The sequence below is a fragment of the Pristiophorus japonicus genome, chromosome 8, assembly GCF_044704955.1.
Source record: "Pristiophorus japonicus isolate sPriJap1 chromosome 8, sPriJap1.hap1, whole genome shotgun sequence".
In the NCBI taxonomy this organism is placed as follows: domain Eukaryota; kingdom Metazoa; phylum Chordata; class Chondrichthyes; family Pristiophoridae; genus Pristiophorus; species Pristiophorus japonicus.
In genome coordinates this window covers 174,516,370-174,537,963 of record NC_091984.1, presented here as the reverse complement: position 1 = coordinate 174,537,963, position 21,594 = coordinate 174,516,370, and the positions used below count along the sequence as shown (strand labels likewise).

Sequence of the window (21,594 nt, the reverse complement as noted above, 5' to 3'; positions counted from 1 at the left end):
ATTCTTACGACAGGACTTAACAGGCAGCGCCAGTCATTAAGTTCATCATCCCTGCAATGCAACCAACATTCAAACACAGGTATTTCTCGCAACAGCTCGCATTTTGTCAGCTATCGGGTAACATTTTCTGTATTGTATTTCGAAAGCGCCTTTCATGACCGAACGACGTCCCAAGGCGCTTCACAGCCAATGAAGTATTGTAAAAGTGAAGGCACTGTTGCAATGTGGGGAACGCCGCAGCCAGTTTGCACACAGCAAGATCCCACAAACGGCAATGTGATCATGACCAGATAATCTGGTTTTGTCAGTGATGTTGATGTCGGAATAAATATTGAATGAAGGTTGTAACTGCTTCGTTCCAACGTGCACCTAATTACTGGTGTTGCCCTGTGGACCTGTATGCTGCAAAATCATTTCTCGAGAGTTTACCGTCTGCCACTTCAATGGCCTTGATTATTATCTTGCCCAAAGCAAAGTCACATTTCACTCACCGGTCACTAGTTCCAGAACGGAAACTGCTGCCAGTGGTAGCGTGGCCGAGCGGTCTAAGGCGCTGGATTAAGGCTCCAGTCTCTTCGGAGGCGTGGGTTCGAATCCCACCGCTGCCAGAATTTGTGGCGTGTAATATTTGCGCCCCTTCACCGCGAGCCATGAAGCAGTCGGCTCCCGCTGTGTTGTGATATGACTATTTTGGTGTGGAAAAGAGGTTGAGCTGAGAACGGTGCCTTCAGTTTGTTGGCAAACCGTTGAAGAGTTTGATGTTGCCACTTGTAAATTGAAGGCCAGTTCAACAGGCCTTTTGACGCTGGCTGCATTTGTGTGGGGAAAAATGTCACGTCAGAGGTGGGATTGCAACCCACGCCCCTAGAAAGGGACCGGAATTCGCCGACCTTTGGTCAGTTAAGGATTAACAGTCTTTGAGTCTGGCGCCTCACTCCACTCGGCCTTCCTGACACTATTGTGCCCTTGGCCGTAAGCATCAGTCTGAGCATTGAAAGGCCTCGGTCCACCAAGGCATCGACTCTGGCAACTTTTACATGCTAATACCTGACTTGTTTGGCTCTGGTGCCTTTTATACTGGCAAAATGTGTTAATGTCGGAAGTAACATTGCAAGTAATTCCCTGCCTGAGGAACGGAGCAGATTTGAGCAGCCTTTGTGTGGAAGAAATCTCATTCTTTGACAGTGGTGCCCTTTTTCTGAGAAACACCACTGTCTGCAGTGGGATTGAAAGCCACAGTACGAGAAAGCAACGTGGAATTCAGCAACGCGGGAGGATAAAAATGTCATGCTTTGAGTCTGCTGCTTTTTAGTGTGGGAATGGGTTGAAAGGAGAAGTCTGATTTTAAACCCTATCCCCGAGAACAGGGTTAGAATGTGATAAGTTTAGAGAGCAAAACAAGTTGGTCTGTGGGCGGTGCGGTGCCTTTCGCTTATTGGCAAACGCCAATAGCGTTGAGGAGCTTGAGGTGACCACTTGCAAATTTAAAGCCAGTTGAGCAGGCTTTTTGACGCTGGCTGGCATTTGTCTGGATAAAAAGTTAATGTCAGAAGTGGGATTCGAACCCACGCCCCTAGAAAGGGACCAGAATACACCAACCTTTGGTAAGGTAAGGATTAACAGTCCTTGAGTCTGGCGCCTTAGACCACTCGGCCATCCTGACAATGGTCTTGCAGCAGCTGCAGAAAAATGTGCTGCAAATTCTGCACACTTACTGAGCAGCATCACAATTCTTCCTCCTGTGCAAACACACAACGCACACATTCTTACGACAGGACTTAACAGGCAGCGCCAGTCATTAAGTTCATCATCCCTGCAATGCAACCAACATTCAAACACAGGTATTTCTCGCAACAGCTCGCATTTTGTCAGCTATCGGGTAACATTTTCTGTATTGTATTTCGAAAGCGCCTTTCATGACCGAACGACGTCCCAAGGCGCTTCACAGCCAATGAAGTATTGTAAAAGTGAAGGCACTGTTGCAATGTGGGGAACGCCGCAGCCAGTTTGCACACAGCAAGATCCCACAAACGGCAATGTGATCATGACCAGATAATCTGGTTTTGTCAGTGATGTTGATGTCGGAATAAATATTGAATGAAGGTTGTAACTGCTTCGTTCCAACGTGCACCTAATTACTGGTGTTGCCCTGTGGACCTGTATGCTGCAAAATCATTTCTCGAGAGTTTACCGTCTGCCACTTCAATGGCCTTGATTATTATCTTGCCCAAAGCAAAGTCACATTTCACTCACCGGTCACTAGTTCCAGAACGGAAACTGCTGCCAGTGGTAGCGTGGCCGAGCGGTCTAAGGCGCTGGATTAAGGCTCCAGTCTCTTCGGAGGCGTGGGTTCGAATCCCACCGCTGCCAGAATTTGTGGCGTGTAATATTTGCGCCCCTTCACCGCGAGCCATGAAGCAGTCGGCTCCCGCTGTGTTGTGATATGACTATTTTGGTGTGGAAAAGAGGTTGAGCTGAGAACGGTGCCTTCAGTTTGTTGGCAAACCGTTGAAGAGTTTGATGTTGCCACTTGTAAATTGAAGGCCAGTTCAACAGGCCTTTTGACGCTGGCTGCATTTGTGTGGGGAAAAATGTCACGTCAGAGGTGGGATTGCAACCCACGCCCCTAGAAAGGGACCGGAATTCGCCGACCTTTGGTCAGTTAAGGATTAACAGTCTTTGAGTCTGGCGCCTCACTCCACTCGGCCTTCCTGACACTATTGTGCCCTTGGCCGTAAGCATCAGTCTGAGCATTGAAAGGCCTCGGTCCACCAAGGCATCGACTCTGGCAACTTTTACATGCTAATACCTGACTTGTTTGGCTCTGGTGCCTTTTATACTGGCAAAATGTGTTAATGTCGGAAGTAACATTGCAAGTAATTCCCTGCCTGAGGAACGGAGCAGATTTGAGCAGCCTTTGTGTGGAAGAAATCTCATTCTTTGACAGTGGTGCCCTTTTTCTGAGAAACACCACTGTCTGCAGTGGGATTGAAAGCCACAGTACGAGAAAGCAACGTGGAATTCAGCAACGCGGGAGGATAAAAATGTCATGCTTTGAGTCTGCTGCTTTTTAGTGTGGGAATGGGTTGAAAGGAGAAGTCTGATTTTAAACCCTATCCCCGAGAACAGGGTTAGAATGTGATAAGTTTAGAGAGCAAAACAAGTTGGTCTGTGGGCGGTGCGGTGCCTTTCGTTTATTGGCAAACGCCAATAGCGTTGAGGAGATTGAGGTGACCACTTGCAAATTTAAAGCCAGTTGAGCAGGCTTTTTGACGCTGGCTGGCATTTGTCTGGATAAAAAGTTAATGTCAGAAGTGGGATTCGAACCCACGCCCCTAGAAAGGGACCAGAATACACCAACCTTTGGTAAGGTAAGGATTAACAGTCCTTGAGTCTGGCGCCTTAGACCACTCGGCCATCCTGACAATGGTCTTGCAGCAGCTGCAGAAAAATGTGCTGCAAATTCTGCACACTTACTGAGCAGCATCACAATTCTTCCTCCTGTGCAAACACACAACGCACACATTCTTACGACAGGACTTAACAGGCAGCGCCAGTCATTAAGTTCATCATCCCTGCAATGCAACCAACATTCAAACACAGGTATTTCTCGCAACAGCTCGCATTTTGTCAGCTATCGGGTAACATTTTCTGTATTGTATTTCGAAAGCGCCTTTCATGACCGAACGACGTCCCAAGGCGCTTCACAGCCAATGAAGTATTGTAAAAGTGAAGGCACTGTTGCAATGTGGGGAACGCCGCAGCCAGTTTGCACACAGCAAGATCCCACAAACGGCAATGTGATCATGACCAGATAATCTGGTTTTGTCAGTGACGTTGATGTCGGAATAAATATTGAATGAAGGTTGTAACTGCTTCGTTCCAACGTGCACCTAATTACTGGTGTTGCCCTGTCGACCTGTATGCTGCAAAATCATTTCTCGAGAGTTTACCGTCTGCCACTTCAATGGCCTTGATTATTATCTTGCCCAAAGCAAAGTCACATTTCACTCACCGGTCACTAGTTCCAGAACGGAAACTGCTGCCAGTGGTAGCGTGGCCGAGCGGTCTAAGGCGCTGGATTAAGGCTCCAGTCTCTTCGGAGGCGTGGGTTCGAATCCCACCGCTGCCAGAATTTGTGGCGTGTAATATTTGCGCCCCTTCACCGCGAGCCATGAAGCAGTCGGCTCCCGCTGTGTTGTGATATGACTATTTTGGTGTGGAAAAGAGGTTGAGCTGAGAACGGTGCCTTCAGTTTGTTGGCAAACCGTTGAAGAGTTTGATGTTGCCACTTGTAAATTGAAGGCCAGTTCAACAGGCCTTTTGACGCTGGCTGCATTTGTGTGGGGAAAAATGTCACGTCAGAGGTGGGATTGCAACCCACGCCCCTAGAAAGGGACCGGAATTCGCCGACCTTTGGTCAGTTAAGGATTAACAGTCTTTGAGTCTGGCGCCTCACTCCACTCGGCCTTCCTGACACTATTGTGCCCTTGGCCGTAAGCATCAGTCTGAGCATTGAAAGGCCTCGGTCCACCAAGGCATCGACTCTGGCAACTTTTACATGCTAATACCTGACTTGTTTGGCTCTGGTGCCTTTTATACTGGCAAAATGTGTTAATGTCGGAAGTAACATTGCAAGTAATTCCCTGCCTGAGGAACGGAGCAGATTTGAGCAGCCTTTGTGTGGAAGAAATCTCATTCTTTGACAGTGGTGCCCTTTTTCTGAGAAACACCACTGTCTGCAGTGGGATTGAAAGCCACAGTACGAGAAAGCAACGTGGAATTCAGCAACGCGGGAGGATAAAAATGTCATGCTTTGAGTCTGCTGCTTTTTAGTGTGGGAATGGGTTGAAAGGAGAAGTCTGATTTTAAACCCTATCCCCGAGAACAGGGTTAGAATGTGATAAGTTTAGAGAGCAAAACAAGTTGGTCTGTGGGCGGTGCGGTGCCTTTCGCTTATTGGCAAACGCCAATAGCGTTGAGGAGCTTGAGGTGACCACTTGCAAATTTAAAGCCAGTTGAGCAGGCTTTTTGACGCTGGCTGGCATTTGTCTGGATAAAAAGTTAATGTCAGAAGTGGGATTCGAACCCACGCCCCTAGAAAGGGACCAGAATACACCAACCTTTGGTAAGGTAAGGATTAACAGTCCTTGAGTCTGGCGCCTTAGACCACTCGGCCATCCTGACAATGGTCTTGCAGCAGCTGCAGAAAAATGTGCTGCAAATTCTGCACACTTACTGAGCAGCATCACAATTCTTCCTCCTGTGCAAACACACAACGCACACATTCTTACGACAGGACTTAACAGGCAGCGCCAGTCATTAAGTTCATCATCCCTGCAATGCAACCAACATTCAAACACAGGTATTTCTCGCAACAGCTCGCATTTTGTCAGCTATCGGGTAACATTTTCTGTATTGTATTTCGAAAGCGCCTTTCATGACCGAACGACGTCCCAAGGCGCTTCACAGCCAATGAAGTATTGTAAAAGTGAAGGCACTGTTGCAATGTGGGGAACGCCGCAGCCAGTTTGCACACAGCAAGATCCCACAAACGGCAATGTGATCATGACCAGATAATCTGGTTTTGTCAGTGATGTTGATGTCGGAATAAATATTGAATGAAGGTTGTAACTGCTTCGTTCCAACGTGCACCTAATTACTGGTGTTGCCCTGTGGACCTGTATGCTGCAAAATCATTTCTCGAGAGTTTACCGTCTGCCACTTCAATGGCCTTGATTATTATCTTGCCCAAAGCAAAGTCACATTTCACTCACCGGTCACTAGTTCCAGAACGGAAACTGCTGCCAGTGGTAGCGTGGCCGAGCGGTCTAAGGCGCTGGATTAAGGCTCCAGTCTCTTCGGAGGCGTGGGTTCGAATCCCACCGCTGCCAGAATTTGTGGCGTGTAATATTTGCGCCCCTTCACCGCGAGCCATGAAGCAGTCGGCTCCCGCTGTGTTGTGATATGACTATTTTGGTGTGGAAAAGAGGTTGAGCTGAGAACGGTGCCTTCAGTTTGTTGGCAAACCGTTGAAGAGTTTGATGTTGCCACTTGTAAATTGAAGGCCAGTTCAACAGGCCTTTTGACGCTGGCTGCATTTGTGTGGGGAAAAATGTCACGTCAGAGGTGGGATTGCAACCCACGCCCCTAGAAAGGGACCGGAATTCGCCGACCTTTGGTCAGTTAAGGATTAACAGTCTTTGAGTCTGGCGCCTCACTCCACTCGGCCTTCCTGACACTATTGTGCCCTTGGCCGTAAGCATCAGTCTGAGCATTGAAAGGCCTCGGTCCACCAAGGCATCGACTCTGGCAACTTTTACATGCTAATACCTGACTTGTTTGGCTCTGGTGCCTTTTATACTGGCAAAATGTGTTAATGTCGGAAGTAACATTGCAAGTAATTCCCTGCCTGAGGAACGGAGCAGATTTGAGCAGCCTTTGTGTGGAAGAAATCTCATTCTTTGACAGTGGTGCCCTTTTTCTGAGAAACACCACTGTCTGCAGTGGGATTGAAAGCCACAGTACGAGAAAGCAACGTGGAATTCAGCAACGCGGGAGGATAAAAATGTCATGCTTTGAGTCTGCTGCTTTTTAGTGTGGGAATGGGTTGAAAGGAGAAGTCTGATTTTAAACCCTATCCCCGAGAACAGGGTTAGAATGTGATAAGTTTAGAGAGCAAAACAAGTTGGTCTGTGGGCGGTGCGGTGCCTTTCGCTTATTGGCAAACGCCAATAGCGTTGAGGAGCTTGAGGTGACCACTTGCAAATTTAAAGCCAGTTGAGCAGGCTTTTTGACGCTGGCTGGCATTTGTCTGGATAAAAAGTTAATGTCAGAAGTGGGATTCGAACCCACGCCCCTAGAAAGGGACCAGAATACACCAACCTTTGGTAAGGTAAGGATTAACAGTCCTTGAGTCTGGCGCCTTAGACCACTCGGCCATCCTGACAATGGTCGTGCAGCAGCACGCAGGAAAATGTGCTGCAAATTCTGCACACTTACTGAGCAGCCTCACAATTCTTCCTCCTGTGCAAACACACAACGCACACATTCTTACGACAGGACTTAACAGGCAGCGCCAGTCATTAAGTTCATCATCCCTGCAATGCAACCAACATTCAAACACAGGTATTTCTCGCAACAGCTCGCATTTTGTCAGCTATCGGGTAACATTTTCTGTATTGTATTTCGAAAGCGCCTTTCATGACCGAACGACGTCCCAAGGCGCTTTACAGCCAATGAAGTATTGTAAAAGTGAAGGCACTGTTGCAATGTGGGGAACGCCGCAGCCAGTTTGCACACAGCAAGATCCCACAAACGGCAATGTGATCATGACCAGATAATCTGGTTTTGTCAGTGACGTTGATGTCGGAATAAATATTGAATGAAGGTTGTAACTGCTTCGTTCCAACGTGCACCTAATTACTGGTGTTGCCCTGTGGACCTGTATGCTGCAAAATCATTTCTCGAGAGTTTACCGTCTGCCACTTCAATGGCCTTGATTATTATCTTGCCCAAAGCAAAGTCACATTTCACTCACCGGTCACTAGTTCCAGAACGGAAACTGCTGCCAGTGGTAGCGTGGCCGAGCGGTCTAAGGCGCTGGATTAAGGCTCCAGTCTCTTCGGAGGCAGTGGGTTCGAATCCCACCGCTGCCAGAATTTGTGGCGTGTAATATTTGCGCCCCTTCACCGCGAGCCATGAAGCAGTCGGCTCCCGCTGTGTTGTGATATGACTATTTTGGTGTGGAAAAGAGGTTGAGCTGAGAACGGTGCCTTCAGTTTGTTGGCAAACCGTTGAAGAGTTTGATGTTGCCACTTGTAAATTGAAGGCCAGTTCAACAGGCCTTTTGACGCTGGCTGCATTTGTGTGGGGAAAAATGTCACGTCAGAGGTGGGATTGCAACCCACGCCCCTAGAAAGGGACCGGAATTCGCCGACCTTTGGTCAGTTAAGGATTAACAGTCTTTGAGTCTGGCGCCTCACTCCACTCGGCCTTCCTGACACTATTGTGCCCTTGGCCGTAAGCATCAGTCTGAGCATTGAAAGGCCTCGGTCCACCAAGGCATCGACTCTGGCAACTTTTACATGCTAATACCTGACTTGTTTGGCTCTGGTGCCTTTTATACTGGCAAAATGTGTTAATGTCGGAAGTAACATTGCAAGTAATTCCCTGCCTGAGGAACGGAGCAGATTTGAGCAGCCTTTGTGTGGAAGAAATCTCATTCTTTGACAGTGGTGCCCTTTTTCTGAGAAACACCACTGTCTGCAGTGGGATTGAAAGCCACAGTACGAGAAAGCAACGTGGAATTCAGCAACGCGGGAGGATAAAAATGTCATGCTTTGAGTCTGCTGCTTTTTAGTGTGGGAATGGGTTGAAAGGAGAAGTCTGATTTTAAACCCTATCCCCGAGAACAGGGTTAGAATGTGATAAGTTTAGAGAGCAAAACAAGTTGGTCTGTGGGCGGTGCGGTGCCTTTCGCTTATTGGCAAACGCCAATAGCGTTGAGGAGCTTGAGGTGACCACTTGCAAATTTAAAGCCAGTTGAGCAGGCTTTTTGACGCTGGCTGGCATTTGTCTGGATAAAAAGTTAATGTCAGAAGTGGGATTCGAACCCACGCCCCTAGAAAGGGACCAGAATACACCAACCTTTGGTAAGGTAAGGATTAACAGTCCTTGAGTCTGGCGCCTTAGACCACTCGGCCATCCTGACAATGGTCTTGCAGCAGCTGCAGAAAAATGTGCTGCAAATTCTGCACACTTACTGAGCAGCATCACAATTCTTCCTCCTGTGCAAACACACAACGCACACATTCTTACGACAGGACTTAACAGGCAGCGCCAGTCATTAAGTTCATCATCCCTGCAATGCAACCAACATTCAAACACAGGTATTTCTCGCAACAGCTCGCATTTTGTCAGCTATCGGGTAACATTTTCTGTATTGTATTTCGAAAGCGCCTTTCATGACCGAACGACGTCCCAAGGCGCTTCACAGCCAATGAAGTATTGTAAAAGTGAAGGCACTGTTGCAATGTGGGGAACGCCGCAGCCAGTTTGCACACAGCAAGATCCCACAAACGGCAATGTGATCATGACCAGATAATCTGGTTTTGTCAGTGATGTTGATGTCGGAATAAATATTGAATGAAGGTTGTAACTGCTTCGTTCCAACGTGCACCTAATTACTGGTGTTGCCCTGTGGACCTGTATGCTGCAAAATCATTTCTCGAGAGTTTACCGTCTGCCACTTCAATGGCCTTGATTATTATCTTGCCCAAAGCAAAGTCACATTTCACTCACCGGTCACTAGTTCCAGAACGGAAACTGCTGCCAGTGGTAGCGTGGCCGAGCGGTCTAAGGCGCTGGATTAAGGCTCCAGTCTCTTCGGAGGCGTGGGTTCGAATCCCACCGCTGCCAGAATTTGTGGCGTGTAATATTTGCGCCCCTTCACCGCGAGCCATGAAGCAGTCGGCTCCCGCTGTGTTGTGATATGACTATTTTGGTGTGGAAAAGAGGTTGAGCTGAGAACGGTGCCTTCAGTTTGTTGGCAAACCGTTGAAGAGTTTGATGTTGCCACTTGTAAATTGAAGGCCAGTTCAACAGGCCTTTTGACGCTGGCTGCATTTGTGTGGGGAAAAATGTCACGTCAGAGGTGGGATTGCAACCCACGCCCCTAGAAAGGGACCGGAATTCGCCGACCTTTGGTCAGTTAAGGATTAACAGTCTTTGAGTCTGGCGCCTCACTCCACTCGGCCTTCCTGACACTATTGTGCCCTTGGCCGTAAGCATCAGTCTGAGCATTGAAAGGCCTCGGTCCACCAAGGCATCGACTCTGGCAACTTTCACATGCTAATACCTGACTTGTTTGGCTCTGGTGCCTTTTATACTGGCAAAATGTGTTAATGTCGGAAGTAAACATTGCAAGTAATTCCCTGCCTGAGGAACGGAGCAGATTTGAGCAGCCTTTGTGTGGAAGAAATCTCATTCTTTGACAGTGGTGCCCTTTTTCTGAGAACCACCACTGTCTGCAGTGGGATTGAAAGCCACAGTACGAGAAAGCAACGTGGAATTCAGCAACGCGGGAGGATAAAAATGTCATGCTTTGAGTCTGCTGCTTTTTAGTGTGGGAATGGGTTGAAAGGAGAAGTCTGATTTTAAACCCTATCCCCGAGAACAGGGTTAGAATGTGATAAGTTTAGAGAGCAAAACAAGTTGGTCTGTGGGCGGTGCGGTGCCTTTCGCTTATTGGCAAACGCCAATAGCGTTGAGGAGCTTGAGGTGACCACTTGCAAATTTAAAGCCAGTTGAGCAGGCTTTTTGACGCTGGCTGGCATTTGTCTGGATAAAAAGTTAATGTCAGAAGTGGGATTCGAACCCACGCCCCTAGAAAGGGACCAGAATACACCAACCTTTGGTAAGGTAAGGATTAACAGTCCTTGAGTCTGGCGCCTTAGACCACTCGGCCATCCTGACAATGGTCGTGCAGCAGCACGCAGGAAAATGTGCTGCAAATTCTGCACACTTACTGAGCAGCCTCACAATTCTTCCTCCTGTGCAAACACACAACGCACACATTCTTACGACAGGACTTAACAGGCAGCGCCAGTCATTAAGTTCATCATCCCTGCAATGCAACCAACATTCAAACACAGGTATTTCTCGCAACAGCTCGCATTTTGTCAGCTATCGGGTAACATTTTCTGTATTGTATTTCGAAAGCGCCTTTCATGACCGAACGACGTCCCAAGGCGCTTTACAGCCAATGAAGTATTGTAAAAGTGAAGGCACTGTTGCAATGTGGGGAACGCCGCAGCCAGTTTGCACACAGCAAGATCCCACAAACGGCAATGTGATCATGACCAGATAATCTGGTTTTGTCAGTGACGTTGATGTCGGAATAAATATTGAATGAAGGTTGTAACTGCTTCGTTCCAACGTGCACCTAATTACTGGTGTTGCCCTGTGGACCTGTATGCTGCAAAATCATTTCTCGAGAGTTTACCGTCTGCCACTTCAATGGCCTTGATTATTATCTTGCCCAAAGCAAAGTCACATTTCACTCACCGGTCACTAGTTCCAGAACGGAAACTGCTGCCAGTGGTAGCGTGGCCGAGCGGTCTAAGGCGCTGGATTAAGGCTCCAGTCTCTTCGGAGGCAGTGGGTTCGAATCCCACCGCTGCCAGAATTTGTGGCGTGTAATATTTGCGCCCCTTCACCGCGAGCCATGAAGCAGTCGGCTCCCGCTGTGTTGTGATATGACTATTTTGGTGTGGAAAAGAGGTTGAGCTGAGAACGGTGCCTTCAGTTTGTTGGCAAACCGTTGAAGAGTTTGATGTTGCCACTTGTAAATTGAAGGCCAGTTCAACAGGCCTTTTGACGCTGGCTGCATTTGTGTGGGGAAAAATGTCACGTCAGAGGTGGGATTGCAACCCACGCCCCTAGAAAGGGACCGGAATTCGCCGACCTTTGGTCAGTTAAGGATTAACAGTCTTTGAGTCTGGCGCCTCACTCCACTCGGCCTTCCTGACACTATTGTGCCCTTGGCCGTAAGCATCAGTCTGAGCATTGAAAGGCCTCGGTCCACCAAGGCATCGACTCTGGCAACTTTCACATGCTAATACCTGACTTGTTTGGCTCTGGTGCCTTTTATACTGGCAAAATGTGTTAATGTCGGAAGTAAACATTGCAAGTAATTCCCTGCCTGAGGAACGGAGCAGATTTGAGCAGCCTTTGTGTGGAAGAAATCTCATTCTTTGACAGTGGTGCCCTTTTTCTGAGAACCACCACTGTCTGCAGTGGGATTGAAAGCCACAGTACGAGAAAGCAACGTGGAATTCAGCAACGCGGGAGGATAAAAATGTCATGCTTTGAGTCTGCTGCTTTTTAGTGTGGGAATGGGTTGAAAGGAGAAGTCTGATTTTAAACCCTATCCCCGAGAACAGGGTTAGAATGTGATAAGTTTAGAGAGCAAAACAAGTTGGTCTGTGGGCGGTGCGGTGCCTTTCGCTTATTGGCAAACGCCAATAGCGTTGAGGAGCTTGAGGTGACCACTTGCAAATTTAAAGCCAGTTGAGCAGGCTTTTTGACGCTGGCTGGCATTTGTCTGGATAAAAAGTTAATGTCAGAAGTGGGATTCGAACCCACGCCCCTAGAAAGGGACCAGAATACACCAACCTTTGGTAAGGTAAGGATTAACAGTCCTTGAGTCTGGCGCCTTAGACCACTCGGCCATCCTGACAATGGTCGTGCAGCAGCACGCAGGAAAATGTGCTGCAAATTCTGCACACTTACTGAGCAGCCTCACAATTCTTCCTCCTGTGCAAACACACAACGCACACATTCTTACGACAGGACTTAACAGGCAGCGCCAGTCATTAAGTTCATCATCCCTGCAATGCAACCAACATTCAAACACAGGTATTTCTCGCAACAGCTCGCATTTTGTCAGCTATCGGGTAACATTTTCTGTATTGTATTTCGAAAGCGCCTTTCATGACCGAACGACGTCCCAAGGCGCTTTACAGCCAATGAAGTATTGTAAAAGTGAAGGCACTGTTGCAATGTGGGGAACGCCGCAGCCAGTTTGCACACAGCAAGATCCCACAAACGGCAATGTGATCATGACCAGATAATCTGGTTTTGTCAGTGACGTTGATGTCGGAATAAATATTGAATGAAGGTTGTAACTGCTTCGTTCCAACGTGCACCTAATTACTGGTGTTGCCCTGTGGACCTGTATGCTGCAAAATCATTTCTCGAGAGTTTACCGTCTGCCACTTCAATGGCCTTGATTATTATCTTGCCCAAAGCAAAGTCACATTTCACTCACCGGTCACTAGTTCCAGAACGGAAACTGCTGCCAGTGGTAGCGTGGCCGAGCGGTCTAAGGCGCTGGATTAAGGCTCCAGTCTCTTCGGAGGCAGTGGGTTCGAATCCCACCGCTGCCAGAATTTGTGGCGTGTAATATTTGCGCCCCTTCACCGCGAGCCATGAAGCAGTCGGCTCCCGCTGTGTTGTGATATGACTATTTTGGTGTGGAAAAGAGGTTGAGCTGAGAACGGTGCCTTCAGTTTGTTGGCAAACCGTTGAAGAGTTTGATGTTGCCACTTGTAAATTGAAGGCCAGTTCAACAGGCCTTTTGACGCTGGCTGCATTTGTGTGGGGAAAAATGTCACGTCAGAGGTGGGATTGCAACCCACGCCCCTAGAAAGGGACCGGAATTCGCCGACCTTTGGTCAGTTAAGGATTAACAGTCTTTGAGTCTGGCGCCTCACTCCACTCGGCCTTCCTGACACTATTGTGCCCTTGGCCGTAAGCATCAGTCTGAGCATTGAAAGGCCTCGGTCCACCAAGGCATCGACTCTGGCAACTTTCACATGCTAATACCTGACTTGTTTGGCTCTGGTGCCTTTTATACTGGCAAAATGTGTTAATGTCGGAAGTAAACATTGCAAGTAATTCCCTGCCTGAGGAACGGAGCAGATTTGAGCAGCCTTTGTGTGGAAGAAATCTCATTCTTTGACAGTGGTGCCCTTTTTCTGAGAACCACCACTGTCTGCAGTGGGATTGAAAGCCACAGTACGAGAAAGCAACGTGGAATTCAGCAACGCGGGAGGATAAAAATGTCATGCTTTGAGTCTGCTGCTTTTTAGTGTGGGAATGGATTGAAAGGAGAAGTCTGATTTTAAACCCTATCCCCGAGAACAGGGTTAGAATGTGATAAGTTTAGAGAGCAAAACAAGTTGGTCTGTGGGCGGTGCGGTGCCTTTCGCTTATTGGCAAACGCCAATAGCGTTGAGGAGCTTGAGGTGACCACTTGCAAATTTAAAGCCAGTTGAGCAGGCTTTTTGACGCTGGCTGGCATTTGTCTGGATAAAAAGTTAATGTCAGAAGTGGGATTCGAACCCACGCCCCTAGAAAGGGACCAGAATACACCAACCTTTGGTAAGGTAAGGATTAACAGTCCTTGAGTCTGGCGCCTTAGACCACTCGGCCATCCTGACAATGGTCGTGCAGCAGCTGCAGGAAAATGTGCTGCAAATTCTGCACACTTACTGAGCAGCCTCACAATTCTTCCTCCTGTGCAAACACACAACGCACACATTCTTACGACAGGACTTAACAGGCAGCGCCAGTCATTAAGTTCATCATCCCTGCAATGCAACCAACATTCAAACACAGGTATTTCTCGCAACAGCTCGCATTTTGTCAGCTATCGGGTAACATTTTCTGTATTGTATTTCGAAAGCGCCTTTCATGACCGAACGACGTCCCAAGGCGCTTTACAGCCAATGAAGTATTGTAAAAGTGAAGGCACTGTTGCAATGTGGGGAACGCCGCAGCCAGTTTGCACACAGCAAGATCCCACAAACGGCAATGTGATCATGACCAGATAATCTGGTTTTGTCAGTGACGTTGATGTCGGAATAAATATTGAATGAAGGTTGTAACTGCTTCGTTCCAACGTGCACCTAATTACTGGTGTTGCCCTGTGGACCTGTATGCTGCAAAATCATTTCTCGAGAGTTTACCGTCTGCCACTTCAATGGCCTTGATTATTATCTTGCCCAAAGCAAAGTCACATTTCACTCACCGGTCACTAGTTCCAGAACGGAAACTGCTACTAGTGGTAGCGTGGCCGAGCGGTCTAAGGCGCTGGATTAAGGCTCCAGTCTCTTCGGAGGCGTGGGTTCGAATCCCACCGCTGCCAGAATTTGTGGCGTGTAATATTTGCGCCCCTTCACCGCGAGCCATGAAGCAGTCGGCTCCCGCTGTGTTGTGATATGACTATTTTGGTGTGGAAAAGAGGTTGAGCTGAGAACGGTGCCTTCAGTTTGTTGGCAAACCGTTGAAGAGTTTGATGTTGCCACTTGTAAATTGAAGGCCAGTTCAACAGGCCTTTTGACGCTGGCTGCATTTGTGTGGGGAAAAATGTCACGTCAGAGGTGGGATTGCAACCCACGCCCCTAGAAAGGGACCGGAATTCGCCGACCTTTGGTCAGTTAAGGATTAACAGTCTTTGAGTCTGGCGCCTCACTCCACTCGGCCTTCCTGACACTATTGTGCCCTTGGCCGTAAGCATCAGTCTGAGCATTGAAAGGCCTCGGTCCACCAAGGCATCGACTCTGGCAACTTTCACATGCTAATACCTGACTTGTTTGGCTCTGGTGCCTTTTATACTGGCAAAATGTGTTAATGTCGGAAGTAAACATTGCAAGTAATTCCCTGCCTGAGGAACGGAGCAGATTTGAGCAGCCTTTGTGTGGAAGAAATCTCATTCTTTGACAGTGGTGCCCTTTTTCTGAGAACCACCACTGTCTGCAGTGGGATTGAAAGCCACAGTACGAGAAAGCAACGTGGAATTCAGCAACGCGGGAGGATAAAAATGTCATGCTTTGAGTCTGCTGCTTTTTAGTGTGGGAATGGGTTGAAAGGAGAAGTCTGATTTTAAACCCTATCCCCGAGAACAGGGTTAGAATGTGATAAGTTTAGAGAGCAAAACAAGTTGGTCTGTGGGCGGTGCGGTGCCTTTCGCTTATTGGCAAACGCCAATAGCGTTGAGGAGCTTGAGGTGACCACTTGCAAATTTAAAGCCAGTTGAGCAGGCTTTTTGACGCTGGCTGGCATTTGTCTGGATAAAAAGTTAATGTCAGAAGTGGGATTCGAACCCACGCCCCTAGAAAGGGACCAGAATACACCAACCTTTGGTAAGGTAAGGATTAACAGTCCTTGAGTCTGGCGCCTTAGACCACTCGGCCATCCTGACAATGGTCGTGCAGCAGCACGCAGGAAAATGTGCTGCAAATTCTGCACACTTACTGAGCAGCCTCACAATTCTTCCTCCTGTGCAAACACACAACGCACACATTCTTACGACAGGACTTAACAGGCAGCGCCAGTCATTAAGTTCATCATCCCTGCAATGCAACCAACATTCAAACACAGGTATTTCTCGCAACAGCTCGCATTTTGTCAGCTATCGGGTAACATTTTCTGTATTGTATTTCGAAAGCGCCTTTCATGACCGAACGACGTCCCAAGGCGCTTTACAGCCAATGAAGTATTGTAAAAGTGAAGGCACTGTTGCAATGTGGGGAACGCCGCAGCCAGTTTGCACACAGCAAGATCCCACAAACGGCAATGTGATCATGACCAGATAATCTGGTTTTGTCAGTGACGTTGATGTCGGAATAAATATTGAATGAAGGTTGTAACTGCTTCGTTCCAACGTGCACCTAATTACTGGTGTTGCCCTGTGGACCTGTATGCTGCAAAATCATTTCTCGAGAGTTTACCGTCTGCCACTTCAATGGCCTTGATTATTATCTTGCCCAAAGCAAAGTCACATTTCACTCACCGGTCACTAGTTCCAGAACGGAAACTGCTGCCAGTGGTAGCGTGGCCGAGCGGTCTAAGGCGCTGGATTAAGGCTCCAGTCTCTTCGGAGGCAGTGGGTTCGAATCCCACCGCTGCCAGAATTTGTGGCGTGTAATATTTGCGCCCCTTCACCGCGAGCCATGAAGCAGTCGGCTCCCGCTGTGTTGTGATATGACTATTTTGGTGTGGAAAAGAGGTTGAGCTGAGAACGGTGCCTTCAGTTTGTTGGCAAACCGTTGAAGAGTTTGATGTTGCCACTTGTAAATTGAAGGCCAGTTCAACAGGCCTTTTGACGCTGGCTGCATTTGTGTGGGGAAAAATGTCACGTCAGAGGTGGGATTGCAACCCACGCCCCTAGAAAGGGACCGGAATTCGCCGACCTTTGGTCAGTTAAGGATTAACAGTCTTTGAGTCTGGCGCCTCACTCCACTCGGCCTTCCTGACACTATTGTGCCCTTGGCCGTAAGCATCAGTCTGAGCATTGAAAGGCCTCGGTCCACCAAGGCATCGACTCTGGCAACTTTTACATGCTAATACCTGACTTGTTTGGCTCTGGTGCCTTTTATACTGGCAAAATGTGTTAATGTCGGAAGTAACATTGCAAGTAATTCCCTGCCTGAGGAACGGAGCAGATTTGAGCAGCCTTTGTGTGGAAGAAATCTCATTCTTTGACAGTGGTGCCCTTTTTCTGAGAACCACCACTGTCTGCAGTGGGATTGAAAGCCACAGTACGAGAAAGCAACGTGGAATTCAGCAACGCGGGAGGATAAAAATGTCATGCTTTGAGTCTGCTGCTTTTTAGTGTGGGAATGGGTTGAAAGGAGAAGTCTGATTTTAAACCCTATCCCCGAGAACAGGGTTAGAATGTGATAAGTTTAGAGAGCAAAACAAGTTGGTCTGTGGGCGGTGCGGTGCCTTTCGCTTATTGGCAAACGCCAATAGCGTTGAGGAGCTTGAGGTGACCACTTGCAAATTTAAAGCCAGTTGAGCAGGCTTTTTGACGCTGGCTGGCATTTGTCTGGATAAAAAGTTAATGTCAGAAGTGGGATTCGAACCCACGCCCCTAGAAAGGGACCAGAATACACCAACCTTTGGTAAGGTAAGGATTAACAGTCCTTGAGTCTGGCGCCTTAGACCACTCGGCCATCCTGACAATGGTCGTGCAGCAGCACGCAGGAAAATGTGCTGCAAATTCTGCACACTTACTGAGCAGCCTCACAATTCTTCCTCCTGTGCAAACACACAACGCACACATTCTTACGACAGGACTTAACAGGCAGCGCCAGTCATTAAGTTCATCATCCCTGCAATGCAACCAACATTCAAACACAGGTATTTCTCGCAACAGCTCGCATTTTGTCAGCTATCGGGTAACATTTTCTGTATTGTATTTCGAAAGCGCCTTTCATGACCGAACGACGTCCCAAGGCGCTTTACAGCCAATGAAGTATTGTAAAAGTGAAGGCACTGTTGCAATGTGGGGAACGCCGCAGCCAGTTTGCACACAGCAAGATCCCACAAACGGCAATGTGATCATGACCAGATAATCTGGTTTTGTCAGTGACGTTGATGTCGGAATAAATATTGAATGAAGGTTGTAACTGCTTCGTTCCAACGTGCACCTAATTACTGGTGTTGCCCTGTGGACCTGTATGCTGCAAAATCATTTCTCGAGAGTTTACCGTCTGCCACTTCAATGGCCTTGATTATTATCTTGCCCAAAGCAAAGTCACATTTCACTCACCGGTCACTAGTTCCAGAACGGAAACTGCTGCCAGTGGTAGCGTGGCCGAGCGGTCTAAGGCGCTGGATTAAGGCTCCAGTCTCTTCGGAGGCAGTGGGTTCGAATCCCACCGCTGCCAGAATTTGTGGCGTGTAATATTTGCGCCCCTTCACCGCGAGCCATGAAGCAGTCGGCTCCCGCTGTGTTGTGATATGACTATTTTGGTGTGGAAAAGAGGTTGAGCTGAGAACGGTGCCTTCAGTTTGTTGGCAAACCGTTGAAGAGTTTGATGTTGCCACTTGTAAATTGAAGGCCAGTTCAACAGGCCTTTTGACGCTGGCTGCATTTGTGTGGGGAAAAATGTCACGTCAGAGGTGGGATTGCAACCCACGCCCCTAGAAAGGGACCGGAATTCGCCGACCTTTGGTCAGTTAAGGATTAACAGTCTTTGAGTCTGGCGCCTCACTCCACTCGGCCTTCCTGACACTATTGTGCCCTTGGCCGTAAGCATCAGTCTGAGCATTGAAAGGCCTCGGTCCACCAAGGCATCGACTCTGGCAACTTTCACATGCTAATACCTGACTTGTTTGGCTCTGGTGCCTTTTATACTGGCAAAATGTGTTAATGTCGGAAGTAAACATTGCAAGTAATTCCCTGCCTGAGGAACGGAGCAGATTTGAGCAGCCTTTGTGTGGAAGAAATCTCATTCTTTGACAGTGGTGCCCTTTTTCTGAGAACCACCACTGTCTGCAGTGGGATTGAAAGCCACAGTACGAGAAAGCAACGTGGAATTCAGCAACGCGGGAGGATAAAAATGTCATGCTTTGAGTCTGCTGCTTTTTAGTGTGGGAATGGGTTGAAAGGAGAAGTCTGATTTTAAACCCTATCCCCGAGAACAGGGTTAGAATGTGATAAGTTTAGAGAGCAAAACAAGTTGGTCTGTGGGCGGTGCGGTGCCTTTCGCTTATTGGCAAACGCCAATAGCGTTGAGGAGCTTGAGGTGACCACTTGCAAATTTAAAGCCAGTTGAGCAGGCTTTTTGACGCTGGCTGGCATTTGTCTGGATAAAAAGTTAATGTCAGAAGTGGGATTCGAACCCACGCCCCTAGAAAGGGACCAGAATACACCAACCTTTGGTAAGGTAAGGATTAACAGTCCTTGAGTCTGGCGCCTTAGACCACTCGGCCATCCTGACAATGGTCGTGCAGCAGCACGCAGGAAAATGTGCTGCAAATTCTGCACACTTACTGAGCAGCCTCACAATTCTTCCTCCTGTGCAAACACACAACGCACACATTCTTACGACAGGACTTAACAGGCAGCGCCAGTCATTAAGTTCATCATCCCTGCAATGCAACCAACATTCAAACACAGGTATTTCTCGCAACAGCTCGCATTTTGTCAGCTATCGGGTAACATTTTCTGTATTGTATTTCGAAAGCGCCTTTCATGACCGAACGACGTCCCAAGGCGCTTTACAGCCAATGAAGTATTGTAAAAGTGAAGGCACTGTTGCAATGTGGGGAACGCCGCAGCCAGTTTGCACACAGCAAGATCCCACAAACGGCAATGTGATCATGACCAGATAATCTGGTTTTGTCAGTGACGTTGATGTCGGAATAAATATTGAATGAAGGTTGTAACTGCTTCGTTCCAACGTGCACCTAATTACTGGTGTTGCCCTGTGGACCTGTATGCTGCAAAATCATTTCTCGAGAGTTTACCGTCTGCCACTTCAATGGCCTTGATTATTATCTTGCCCAAAGCAAAGTCACATTTCACTCACCGGTCACTAGTTCCAGAACGGAAACTGCTGCCAGTGGTAGCGTGGCCGAGCGGTCTAAGGCGCTGGATTAAGGCTCCAGTCTCTTCGGAGGCAGTGGGTTCGAATCCCACCGCTGCCAGAATTTGTGGCGTGTAATATTTGCGCCCCTTCACCGCGAGCCATGAAGCAGTCGGCTCCCGCTGTGTTGTGATATGACTATTTTGGTGTGGAAAAGAGGTTGAGCTGAGAACGGTGCCTTCAGTTTGTTGGCAAACCGTTGAAGAGTTTGATGTTGCCACTTGTAAATTGAAGGCCAGTTCAACAGGCCTTTTGACGCTGGCTGCATTTGTGTGGGGAAAAATGTCACGTCAGAGGTGGGATTGCAACCCACGCCCCTAGAAAGGGACCGGAATTCGCCGACCTTTGGTCAGTTAAGGATTAACAGTCTTTGAGTCTGGCGCCTCACTCCACTCGGCCTTCCTGACACTATTGTGCCCTTGGCCGTAAGCATCAGTCTGAGCATTGAAAGGCCTCGGTCCACCAAGGCATCGACTCTGGCAACTTTCACATGCTAATACCTGACTTGTTTGGCTCTGGTGCCTTTTATACTGGCAAAATGTGTTAATGTCGGAAGTAAACATTGCAAGTAATTCCCTGCCTGAGGAACGGAGCAGATTTGAGCAGCCTTTGTGTGGAAGAAATCTCATTCTTTGACAGTGGTGCCCTTTTTCTGAGAACCACCACTGTCTGCAGTGGGATTGAAAGCCACAGTACGAGAAAGCAACGTGGAATTCAGCAACGCGGGAGGATAAAAATGTCATGCTTTGAGTCTGCTGCTTTTTAGTGTGGGAATGGGTTGAAAGGAGAAGTCTGATTTTAAACCCTATCCCCGAGAACAGGGTTAGAATGTGATAAGTTTAGAGAGCAAAACAAGTTGGTCTGTGGGCGGTGCGGTGCCTTTCGCTTATTGGCAAACGCCAATAGCGTTGAGGAGCTTGAGGTGACCACTTGCAAATTTAAAGCCAGTTGAGCAGGCTTTTTGACGCTGGCTGGCATTTGTCTGGATAAAAAGTTAATGTCAGAAGTGGGATTCGAACCCACGCCCCTAGAAAGGGACCAGAATACACCAACCTTTGGTAAGGTAAGGATTAACAGGCCTTGAGTCTGGCGCCTTAGACCACTCGGCCATCCTGACAATGGTCGTGCAGCAGCTGCAGGAAAATGTGCTGCAAATTCTGCACACTTACTGAGCAGCCTCACAATTCTTCCTCCTGTGCAAACACACAACGCACACATTCTTACGACAGGACTTAACAGGCAGCGCCAGTCATTAAGTTCATCATCCCTGCAATGCAACCAACATTCAAACACAGGTATTTCTCGCAACAGCTCGCATTTTGTCAGCTATCGGGTAACATTTTCTGTATTGTATTTCGAAAGCGCCTTTCATGACCGAACGACGTCCCAAGGCGCTTCACAGCCAATGAAGTATTGTAAAAGTGAAGGCACTGTTGCAATGTGGGGAACGCCGCAGCCAGTTTGCACACAGCAAGATCCCACAAACGGCAATGTGATCATGACCAGATAATCTGGTTTTGTCAGTGACGTTGATGTCGGAATAAATATTGAATGAAGGTTGTAACTGCTTCGTTCCAACGTGCACCTAATTACTGGTGTTGCCCTGTGGACCTGTATGCTGCAAAATCATTTCTCGAGAGTTTACCGT

At 48.0% G+C, this 21,594-nt stretch overlaps 24 non-coding genes across 24 annotated transcripts; 12 read left to right on the top strand and 12 right to left on the bottom strand.

Annotated features, from left to right (window-relative positions):
• The first annotated feature begins 526 nt into the window (after positions 1–526).
• On the top strand, positions 527–608 carry trnal-aag (transfer RNA leucine (anticodon AAG)). The gene has a single exon. It is a non-coding gene; the product is annotated as a tRNA-Leu (tRNA).
• A 936-nt stretch (positions 609–1,544) lies between these two features.
• trnal-caa (transfer RNA leucine (anticodon CAA)) lies at positions 1,545–1,663 on the bottom strand. The gene is made up of 2 exons: positions 1,626–1,663; positions 1,545–1,590 (listed from the first exon to the last, which is right to left on the bottom strand). It is a non-coding gene; the product is annotated as a tRNA-Leu (tRNA).
• A 625-nt stretch (positions 1,664–2,288) lies between these two features.
• On the top strand, positions 2,289–2,370 carry trnal-aag (transfer RNA leucine (anticodon AAG)). Its single transcript has one exon. It is a non-coding gene; the product is annotated as a tRNA-Leu (tRNA).
• A 936-nt stretch (positions 2,371–3,306) lies between these two features.
• Positions 3,307–3,425, bottom strand: trnal-caa (transfer RNA leucine (anticodon CAA)). The gene is made up of 2 exons: positions 3,388–3,425; positions 3,307–3,352 (listed from the first exon to the last, which is right to left on the bottom strand). It is a non-coding gene; the product is annotated as a tRNA-Leu (tRNA).
• Positions 3,426–4,050: 625 nt separating this feature from the next.
• Positions 4,051–4,132, top strand: trnal-aag (transfer RNA leucine (anticodon AAG)). The gene has a single exon. It is a non-coding gene; the product is annotated as a tRNA-Leu (tRNA).
• Positions 4,133–5,068: 936 nt separating this feature from the next.
• trnal-caa (transfer RNA leucine (anticodon CAA)) lies at positions 5,069–5,187 on the bottom strand. The gene is made up of 2 exons: positions 5,150–5,187; positions 5,069–5,114 (listed from the first exon to the last, which is right to left on the bottom strand). It is a non-coding gene; the product is annotated as a tRNA-Leu (tRNA).
• Positions 5,188–5,812: 625 nt separating this feature from the next.
• trnal-aag (transfer RNA leucine (anticodon AAG)) lies at positions 5,813–5,894 on the top strand. Its single transcript has one exon. It is a non-coding gene; the product is annotated as a tRNA-Leu (tRNA).
• Positions 5,895–6,830: 936 nt separating this feature from the next.
• Positions 6,831–6,949, bottom strand: trnal-caa (transfer RNA leucine (anticodon CAA)). Its single transcript has 2 exons — positions 6,912–6,949; positions 6,831–6,876 (listed from the first exon to the last, which is right to left on the bottom strand). It is a non-coding gene; the product is annotated as a tRNA-Leu (tRNA).
• A 626-nt stretch (positions 6,950–7,575) lies between these two features.
• On the top strand, positions 7,576–7,658 carry trnal-aag (transfer RNA leucine (anticodon AAG)). The gene has a single exon. It is a non-coding gene; the product is annotated as a tRNA-Leu (tRNA).
• Positions 7,659–8,594: 936 nt separating this feature from the next.
• Positions 8,595–8,713, bottom strand: trnal-caa (transfer RNA leucine (anticodon CAA)). The gene is made up of 2 exons: positions 8,676–8,713; positions 8,595–8,640 (listed from the first exon to the last, which is right to left on the bottom strand). It is a non-coding gene; the product is annotated as a tRNA-Leu (tRNA).
• A 625-nt stretch (positions 8,714–9,338) lies between these two features.
• trnal-aag (transfer RNA leucine (anticodon AAG)) lies at positions 9,339–9,420 on the top strand. The gene has a single exon. It is a non-coding gene; the product is annotated as a tRNA-Leu (tRNA).
• A 937-nt stretch (positions 9,421–10,357) lies between these two features.
• Positions 10,358–10,476, bottom strand: trnal-caa (transfer RNA leucine (anticodon CAA)). Its single transcript has 2 exons — positions 10,439–10,476; positions 10,358–10,403 (listed from the first exon to the last, which is right to left on the bottom strand). It is a non-coding gene; the product is annotated as a tRNA-Leu (tRNA).
• Positions 10,477–11,102: 626 nt separating this feature from the next.
• On the top strand, positions 11,103–11,185 carry trnal-aag (transfer RNA leucine (anticodon AAG)). The gene has a single exon. It is a non-coding gene; the product is annotated as a tRNA-Leu (tRNA).
• Positions 11,186–12,122: 937 nt separating this feature from the next.
• trnal-caa (transfer RNA leucine (anticodon CAA)) lies at positions 12,123–12,241 on the bottom strand. The gene is made up of 2 exons: positions 12,204–12,241; positions 12,123–12,168 (listed from the first exon to the last, which is right to left on the bottom strand). It is a non-coding gene; the product is annotated as a tRNA-Leu (tRNA).
• Positions 12,242–12,867: 626 nt separating this feature from the next.
• Positions 12,868–12,950, top strand: trnal-aag (transfer RNA leucine (anticodon AAG)). Its single transcript has one exon. It is a non-coding gene; the product is annotated as a tRNA-Leu (tRNA).
• Positions 12,951–13,887: 937 nt separating this feature from the next.
• On the bottom strand, positions 13,888–14,006 carry trnal-caa (transfer RNA leucine (anticodon CAA)). The gene is made up of 2 exons: positions 13,969–14,006; positions 13,888–13,933 (listed from the first exon to the last, which is right to left on the bottom strand). It is a non-coding gene; the product is annotated as a tRNA-Leu (tRNA).
• A 625-nt stretch (positions 14,007–14,631) lies between these two features.
• trnal-aag (transfer RNA leucine (anticodon AAG)) lies at positions 14,632–14,713 on the top strand. Its single transcript has one exon. It is a non-coding gene; the product is annotated as a tRNA-Leu (tRNA).
• A 937-nt stretch (positions 14,714–15,650) lies between these two features.
• On the bottom strand, positions 15,651–15,769 carry trnal-caa (transfer RNA leucine (anticodon CAA)). Its single transcript has 2 exons — positions 15,732–15,769; positions 15,651–15,696 (listed from the first exon to the last, which is right to left on the bottom strand). It is a non-coding gene; the product is annotated as a tRNA-Leu (tRNA).
• A 626-nt stretch (positions 15,770–16,395) lies between these two features.
• trnal-aag (transfer RNA leucine (anticodon AAG)) lies at positions 16,396–16,478 on the top strand. Its single transcript has one exon. It is a non-coding gene; the product is annotated as a tRNA-Leu (tRNA).
• A 936-nt stretch (positions 16,479–17,414) lies between these two features.
• Positions 17,415–17,533, bottom strand: trnal-caa (transfer RNA leucine (anticodon CAA)). The gene is made up of 2 exons: positions 17,496–17,533; positions 17,415–17,460 (listed from the first exon to the last, which is right to left on the bottom strand). It is a non-coding gene; the product is annotated as a tRNA-Leu (tRNA).
• Positions 17,534–18,159: 626 nt separating this feature from the next.
• trnal-aag (transfer RNA leucine (anticodon AAG)) lies at positions 18,160–18,242 on the top strand. Its single transcript has one exon. It is a non-coding gene; the product is annotated as a tRNA-Leu (tRNA).
• A 937-nt stretch (positions 18,243–19,179) lies between these two features.
• On the bottom strand, positions 19,180–19,298 carry trnal-caa (transfer RNA leucine (anticodon CAA)). The gene is made up of 2 exons: positions 19,261–19,298; positions 19,180–19,225 (listed from the first exon to the last, which is right to left on the bottom strand). It is a non-coding gene; the product is annotated as a tRNA-Leu (tRNA).
• A 626-nt stretch (positions 19,299–19,924) lies between these two features.
• Positions 19,925–20,007, top strand: trnal-aag (transfer RNA leucine (anticodon AAG)). The gene has a single exon. It is a non-coding gene; the product is annotated as a tRNA-Leu (tRNA).
• Positions 20,008–20,944: 937 nt separating this feature from the next.
• trnal-caa (transfer RNA leucine (anticodon CAA)) lies at positions 20,945–21,063 on the bottom strand. Its single transcript has 2 exons — positions 21,026–21,063; positions 20,945–20,990 (listed from the first exon to the last, which is right to left on the bottom strand). It is a non-coding gene; the product is annotated as a tRNA-Leu (tRNA).
• Positions 21,064–21,594: the final 531 nt, after the last annotated feature.